This window comes from Mytilus edulis, unplaced genomic scaffold, assembly GCF_963676685.1.
Source record: "Mytilus edulis unplaced genomic scaffold, xbMytEdul2.2 SCAFFOLD_194, whole genome shotgun sequence".
Classification (NCBI taxonomy): Eukaryota; Metazoa; Mollusca; class Bivalvia; order Mytilida; family Mytilidae; genus Mytilus; species Mytilus edulis.
The window spans coordinates 38756-47667 of NW_027267280.1; positions in this window are offsets into that span (position 1 = coordinate 38756).

Genomic DNA, 8912 nt, shown 5'->3' on the forward strand with positions numbered 1-8912 from the left:
TTTACCTAATTATTCGTGAAATATCATAAATGTATGGTGTTTTTATTTTTTTATTCCTGCAAAATAAAAAAATAAAATAAGATGAAATAGAAGTTGTAGCTGTATTTTAAGATAGATATTATATACAAAACTAAAATTTTTAAAGGAAAACGTATATTTTAATGAAAGTGAAATACATTTTCAAAACATTCTCAAACACCCATATTAAGGGGAAGTAACTCTTGTGATTTTAAATTTCTACAAACCGGTAAACCCCGCAAATCGGCTGTTTCCGTAGTCCAACGGTCGACCGATTTTGAGAAGTTCACTGAAATACCATAACAGGGACGAATCAACTTCGGGCCGATATTATATGGGACGAGATTGACACCTTGACTTAAACGCACTTGCAAATATGACGTAATATGATTACGCTGGATAACAAAAATGGAGAATCCAAACGCAGATGTTTTCAGATAAGTATTTGATTTAACATATAATGATTATGAAATACAATTTGTTGAGGCAATATAAAACATTTAGGATTTTAATCTGAGCAAAACATCAGAAAGTTTAGGCAGACAATAAATTAATGAAGAATGATAAATTGATATATTGTTGTCACATTCATAACAGACATATCGTAATCTGACATGTAAATGGTACATGGGTATATATGATAATCTGATATGTAGAAATTAAATTGTGTGAATAATATTCATCGTAAATTAACTTGGTGAAACGTTAATAATAATTTAAGTCGCCAGTTTCATCTTCAAGGGTTAAAGAGGGGGGGGGGGGTACTAAATTTGAGTTTAACTTAAACTTCCAATGCAATTTAAGATGCATAATGCTGTTTCTATTGAATGTATTGCTTCATACAATCATTACCTCTTGAACAATTGATTCTTTGTGGATATTTTTGTACTTTTAGGGGATTAAATATGAGCTGCCAGCAATGATATGAAACAGATTTTATGCAGACTCCATTTTAATACCTTTATTCAGCAATTATTGTTGGAAATACAGAGACAGCAAGTTTTGAATTACAGAAAGGAAGAGAAGTTTATATATCACACATAATTTTTATATTAGTTAATCAGTTTGTGGATTTACCAGTGATAATTCCAGTGGAATCTACTGGAACAATTCATGAACAAGAAAGGTTCATGAACATTTAAGTGTTCATGAACTTCAATGTTCATGAACAATTTATGAACAAAGTTCATGAACAATTCATGAACAAGAAAGGGTTCATGATCATTGTTGTTCATGAACATTTAAATGCTCATGAACCTTTCTTGTTCATGAATTGTTCATGAACATTAAAGTTCATGAACATTACTGCCTGTTGGGTTTGGAAAGAGTATAATATAATATAATATTCCATTTGTTGCCCACTGCCCAGTGAGTATATTAATTCCATCAACTAATCAAAACATGAAACATCGTAAAAATATATATTTTTGTACACTCTAACTTTTATTATAATTCGATCTTGACGGCTCTTTTAAATATTTGTCCACTCCTAAATTGGGTTCGGAACACCACCTAACAAAAAGAATCACTCAGGCCTGAAATCAGTAACTGTCCCTGGGCTCAGACAAGGGCCAAGTCTGCAAGTGATCATTTATAATATATTAAAAAGAAAAACATAACTTAAATGTGGAAACATTCATTGTAGATCATTTGTAGATGAGTTCAAATAATTGTGAGGTCTGGCAAGGCTATTTTATCTTCAAAAATACAGACGTGTGCCCTTTTGTAACAAAAATGGGTTTTTACAACAAAATTGAAATGTACCCCTAGATATAAGAAGTATATATATGAAGGGTTGTTCCTAACTTTGTTTTTGATTTGTGGTTTAGTTATATAATGGTAGCACTCCACAATTCACCGTAAGAAAATAAAATTAAAATTGAACCACAAAATGTTTTATCATTCTCTATTCCTGGCTTTCTAATACATTAACCTAGCTGTTTGTGTTATACATGGGTATCCGGTCGTTCCAACCCCAAACCAATCCGGTCTCAAGTCAATCTGGCCCAAAGTCGATCCGGCCCAAGTCGATCCAGCCTACGTCGATCCGGCCCCAAAATAAAATATGAATAAACTATATTCACTATATGGAGGAATTTGTGACAAATTTGAACAGTATATATAAACGAAATCATTAGTCTATAATTGGTCTGTTTATTCAACAATTGTCTGATGATTGTGAACTAAGGTAATGCCACTCGTAATCACTTAATTCAATCAAATCCTGGGGGTTGTATATAATAAAAATCATAAACATTTATGAATTACAATTAATTTATATCTTTATTTTTATTCCTTATCCTTATAAAATTTTTTTTTGAGAGGCCGGATCGACGGGGGGGGCCAGATCGACATGGGACGGATTGACTTGGGGCCGGATCGACCCGAAAGCTTATACATGTGCATATGTATGTAATGAGTATCTTCCATAGATTTTCAAAAGTTAAAATGGTGAAAAATAATTCCTCTATGTGTATTCATGGCAACATTCTGCATTTATTTACCATGGAATATTGCGAAAAGGGGGTGAAAATGTCACATATCCCCCATATAAATTTCAATTTTAAAATGAACTAGAATTTCAATGCCTTTGAGTGTTTCCTTATCAGAAACTGTTGACAGTAATCTACCTTATGACATGATCAAATAAAAAATGGGTCTATTTCGCCTACTTTTTTTTTCTTAATATACATGTATAATCACAAGGTTTGTTCCCCCCAAAAAATTGAAAAGAACGTTACAATATATGCTGGACCAATGTTTGGTATGGATATATCAAATACTGACTGACATACAGAAAACAGCCTCTATTTAATACATACATTACATAATCTTGATGTTCATATAAATTAATCCTCAGCTATCCAAACAAGAATTTTATTGCACACTTGCTCTCTTATTTCAAAAATCCACAGGTGCCAAAATGGGAAAATACATGTACACACCTAACTGTAAGAGTGCTTCCTGTAACACGATTTGATAGATATACTGAATAATTGTTTCCATATTTTTGTTTGTATCCAAGTATAACCACATTGGATGCCATTTGTGGAGCAGGATTTGCTTACCTTTCCTGGGCACCTTAGATCACCCAGTTTTTGTTAGACTGGTGTTCTGTGTAAAAAATTGAACAAGATTAATGTTAAGGTTGTTCAGCTTAGCCAGAAGTAATATAATAATAATAATAAATTCTTTATTTAAAGAGGGTAAACTCAGTCAGTTACAATCAACTAATCTTCCCTGAGGCCCTCACATACAAATTACAATACAATCAAAACAGATATTTACACAATAGTTAATTTACAGTCATGTAGTTCAATGTATTGTTATTAACATAAGATATAATGCTGTTTAAGAAGTATACATGTAGTCAAAAAAATCAAATGAAAATAAAAAAAAATATACATTACAAATGCATTGTCATGATTGTAGCAAATATTTCTTATCAGGATTGTGTTAGGTACTTCTTGATACTTTGCTTAAAAGTAAAAGTGTTTTGAGCCTTACGCATTTTGTGTGGTAGTCCATTCCATAATACTGATCCAGAATAAGCAAAGGATTTCTTAAATAGTTCAGCTTTTGGCTTAGGAACTATCAGATTACCTTGAGTGACACCTCTTAAGGAGTAAGGATTATTATCTGATTTCAGTTTAAACTTTTGAACTAGGTACATTGGTGCTTCCATACGCATACATTTATATAGAAGTAAATATTTGTGGTAATTTATTCTATTGTCAACTGTCATCCACCCAAGTTTTTTAAATAAGGGGGCTGAGGGGGATAAAGGATCTGCATCTAGAATTAATCTTGCTGCTCTTTTTTGGAGTTTTAAAATTCTTGTTTTCCCTTCATTTTTACATTCACCCCAAATAATACAGCAGTAGTCAATTAAGGGAAGAATATACCCATTGTAATATGTTTTCCTTGCATTTATATCTAAAAACTTCTTTATTTTAGAAAGAAGGTATATTCTGGATGATATATTAGCACAAACTTGGTCAATTTGATTTTTCCAGTTAAGTGTGCTGTCAATTTTAACACCTAATAATTTTTCACATGAAGAATTTTGTAAGACTTTTGAATTTATTATCAAGTTTGGTTGATAAGTCTGAATTGATAGTTTCTGTTTTGTTCCAGTAACCAAACATTTTGTTTTATTTGCATTAATGAACATGTTGTTCATTTTACACCACTCTTCAACCCTGTATAAATCTTCTTGAACATCATCATGTATGTTTTCTATGTTTTTCCCAGATTTATGAAGAGTGGTGTCATCAGCATATAGGTCTGTTTCACAATTTTCAATACATAAGGGAAGGTCGTTTATAAATAGTACAAACAATAGGGGACCAAGTATAGAACCTTGGGGGACACCAAATTTTATATGTTGTTGTTCAGAATAAACATTACAAATGTTTACCTGCTGTTTTCTGTTATTGAGGTATGACTTAAAAAAACTAACAGTAGCCTCACTAAATCCATAAATTTCAAGCTTTAAACAAAGAATATCATGATCTACCAAATCAAAAGCTTTTTTAAAATCTAATAAAATTGCTAGATTTAAATTACCATCATTCATTTCTTGCAACCATTTGTCAATGATATTGATAAGTGCAGAAGTGCCAGATCATTGAGAACAACAAAGACAGCTGTGAAAATGGTATGTATTCATGGTATTATCAATATGTACATGATGAATAGCAACCAAACAGTATACAAAATGTAGCATAAAACAATAACACCAAGAAGGCAACATATACTTTTTTGCATTTGTTTCTAAACAATACCTGATTCTGAATAAGAAGGAATTATTTTATAATGTTTTCATTATTAGCAATTCTGAATGTGAATGTTAAAATAACTTTAATAATTTGAGTTTATTTTCTGTAATAAGTTCAGTATGGGAAAGACCTCTTTATTATAATTGAGGTTTATCTTTTTCTGCCGAAATGAAACATTAACTTGATTAATGACAAATCAACTGTCTGAGAAACTAAGAAAGTTTTCACATTTATTACTGTATTATTTAAGAAATATTAAATACTCAAAAGTGAAAAAGATTCTCCTCATATTGGTGCCTTTATCTTCATTTTTAAATGTATATTGGCATTGATGTTCATTGAAGGGTTGCGTGATGCATGGGATCGAATCCCTTTGAGGTCAAGCCCTTACTTCTCAAACTGAACAAATTACTTATCTATGTATATAATATAGTCATACAGGAATCACTTAGTGCCAGTATCATTCTGACACACCCTGAGGGACAGTTAGTTGCAGAAAATGGTGTTAAATTGTTACGAGCATTGGAGGGAAAAGTTGGCACAATTGTCATTGATGCACAAAATTGATGACTGGTAATTCAGAAGTTTCCATTGTTGAACATTAGATTTTTTTCAAGGCTTTTGTATTTTGTATAATTTCTGAAATTGTTATTGACAGTTAAAATGTTCTTTGTTAGTTATTTTGTAGTTTTATGCACACTATTGCAGTACAGATTACCAGTAGCCATAAAATCACTCTTATCAGAACTCTGATAATTTAACAAAATTAATTTAATTCAATTTCAAGTGGAATACATTATTCTTTTCGATTTATTACTGATTTACAGCCTGGTTGGCATGTTTACACAGAAGAGATTTTAAGGTAACATTATGGACTAAGGAAAATAACTCAATTTGAAATGTCAAAATGTTTTTTTTTTATTATAACAGAAAGTTGTTAACTTGAGCCTTTCATAACTTCTCTTTGAACAAGGAAAAGAATTTTTCCAACCACCCTATTTTAATCATATGGTCCGAGTACACAGTTATTTCGTAGTGCATTTCCTTTAGACAATAAATGGAAAAAAAAAAATTCCACCTGCGCTTTCTCCATAATATTTTTACAGTGTGTTGTACTACTTTTGGGACAAATTATATCAAAATTATAGAAAACTTCATCAGCTCTAACTCCAAATATGGACAATTTTATGTGAAGGGGGTCTTGAAATCTTTTGACAGCTTCCGAAATGCTAATTTTTGACCTTTTTCAACTGAACCAAATCACTACTTTACATTATAATTCATGAATCAATTTTTTTTACAGTGTAATTTTATCCCCCTTCTTGCTACTTGAGGCATAAAACATAAATAAATAAATTTGGAAGGGGTATAAAAATAATTGACAAGTAACACACTGTCCACACTAGGGACTATATTCGTGGACAACGAAAATCAAGGGACGATAACTGTGTACTCGGACCATATGTATTTGCACAAGTTTTTTTTAACAGATATATAACTTGTTACAGTATCTATAGGTACAATACATTAAATCATACAATTTACCTTGAGTACACAATAATTGTTTATTCACTATTTCATACATGTACAAATACTATTAATTCATATTTGAACAAACATCAAAATAAATAGAGTCACAGATAGAAAACCAATATATTCATACATGCACCACATAAAAATAATAAGAATCACAGAATCTTTTTTTCTAATTCATATAATCACTATATCACATACCATTTTATATGATTGAGGGCAATATTTATTGACATAGTTTTTTGATTGTACAGGTTGCTTGCATGAATTGTAATGTGTCGGAATGCAGAAAGACACAAGTAAACATCTGTGGACAAGTGATGCGAATTTCTTTGCGAAGAATTTGCAAATATTCCTTGTGATTGTCACATTTATTCTTGCACTTGTATTAATTTCTGTCACAAATACAGAACGCATACAAACAAAGGAAATTGTGTTTACAAAGTTTCTTAGATAAAGTTAATATACCATGTTTTAAACAGATTGGAAAATTCTTTATATTATACCTATTATTACATTTAACAGCAGTCAAGCAATAAATCAAAACATTAATGTACATCAATGTAGCAGCATATTCAGTCAAAATGGTATCTCATTAAATTAAAATAGCATTACATTCAATCAAATTAACATTACATTAATTCAAATAGCATCACACTCATACAATCAAAATAGCATATTCATTCAAAATAGAATTACACTCTATCAAAATAACATCTTATTCAATTAATGTTGAATAACATTAAATCAAAAAAGCATAACACTTAAGTTAGTTAAGAGCATCACATTCAATTAAAATTTATTGACAGCAACCCAACAATTACTTGTCAGATTCATATAAAATTCATGGGCTGAAAAATAAATCTCAATACCATCACATTCATTAAATAGTATTGCATTCAATTAAAATATCATCACATTCAGTAGATTAGTATTGCATTCAAGCTTAATATCATCACATTCAGTAGAATAGTATTACATTCAATTTAAATCACATTCAGTAGAATAGTATTGCATTCAAGCTTAATATCATCACATTCAGTAGAATAGTATTACATTCAATTTAAATCACATTCAGTAGAATAGTATTGCATTCAATTAAAATATCACATTCAGTAGAATAGTATTGCATTCAATTAAAATATCACATTCAGTAGAATAGTATTGCATTCAATTAAAATATCACATTCAGTAGAATAGTATTGCATTCAAGCTTAATATCTTCACATTCAGTAGAAAAGTATTGCATTCAAGCTTAATATCTTCACATTCAGTAGAATAGTATTGCATTCAATTAAAATATCATCACATTCAGTAGAATAGTATTGCATTCAATTCAAATCACATTCAGAAAAATAGTATTCAACTAATTTTAAATACAATCACATTCATTTGACATTTAGATACAAATGTAGTATTACATTTAATCTAAATAGCATCACATTAAGTTAAAAAGAAGTATCAATAAATCTTAATATCATCACATTCATTAAAATAGAATTACATTCAATCTAAGTACCATTACATTCAGTAAAATTTATATAGCATCACATTCAGTTAAATGAAATGATCAATACAAAACAGTACCTGTCATCAGCAGTATAAATGCTTTTGATTATAAAATATATACCGGTAATGTAACATAATGTGTGTAACACACACACACACAGAATTGATTTTAAAGTTAGACTGTTCACAGTATTTTCTAAATATACTTATATTACAAACAACATAAAAAACATAAGTTATTTAGTTTTAGTCTTATTATTAACTTTACCCATTATATAAAACATGTTTTTATTTTTCAGGGCCGGGAAGAGAATTCAGAAAAAGTTTTTCAGAATTAGTAGTTCTGAAATCTTTCTTCAACAATGTCCCTATAGCATGTTTAAGTGGAACACGAACAGGAAAACATATAAATGCTTTATCTAAGCAGTTGCTTATATGCAATTTTAAAGTCATTTCTGTAAGTCCTGAAAAAACTAATTTAAAACTCATAGTATGTGAAAAGATTAAAGGTACCTCTTATGAAAAAATAGAAAACATTTATAAGAGTCATTGGTCTTTGTTTAGTTATCTTGGTTAATGTAACGTTTATGTGACAGTTGTAATAAAGCTTTATACTTAGGACTATCAACATAATATCAATGATTAGTAAAGAAGGCGAGACATTTCAGTGTGTGCACTCTTGTTTTTATTGGCTTTGAACTAGCTGTCACTGACTGCGAGTCTTCTCAGATATGTACTTTTTGTTGTTGGAATGTACAAGTACCATGTCAGGTCCATGTGTTTTGTTATATGTATTTAGCCTTTTTCAACACAATTTTATAAAATTGAGAATGGACATATAGTTCGTTCATATGCTATGCTGTTACATCACTGTCCGAATTAAGGGTAGGGTTGAGATTCCGCTAACATGTTTAACCCTGCCACATTTTGTATATATTTGTCTGTACCAAGTTAGGAGCCTGTAATTCAGTTGTCGTTTGTTGCTGTGTTAAACATTTGTTTTTCGTTCAGTTGTTTTTACATTAATATACATGTAGTTTTGTCGTTTGGTTTCATATTTGTGATTTTGGG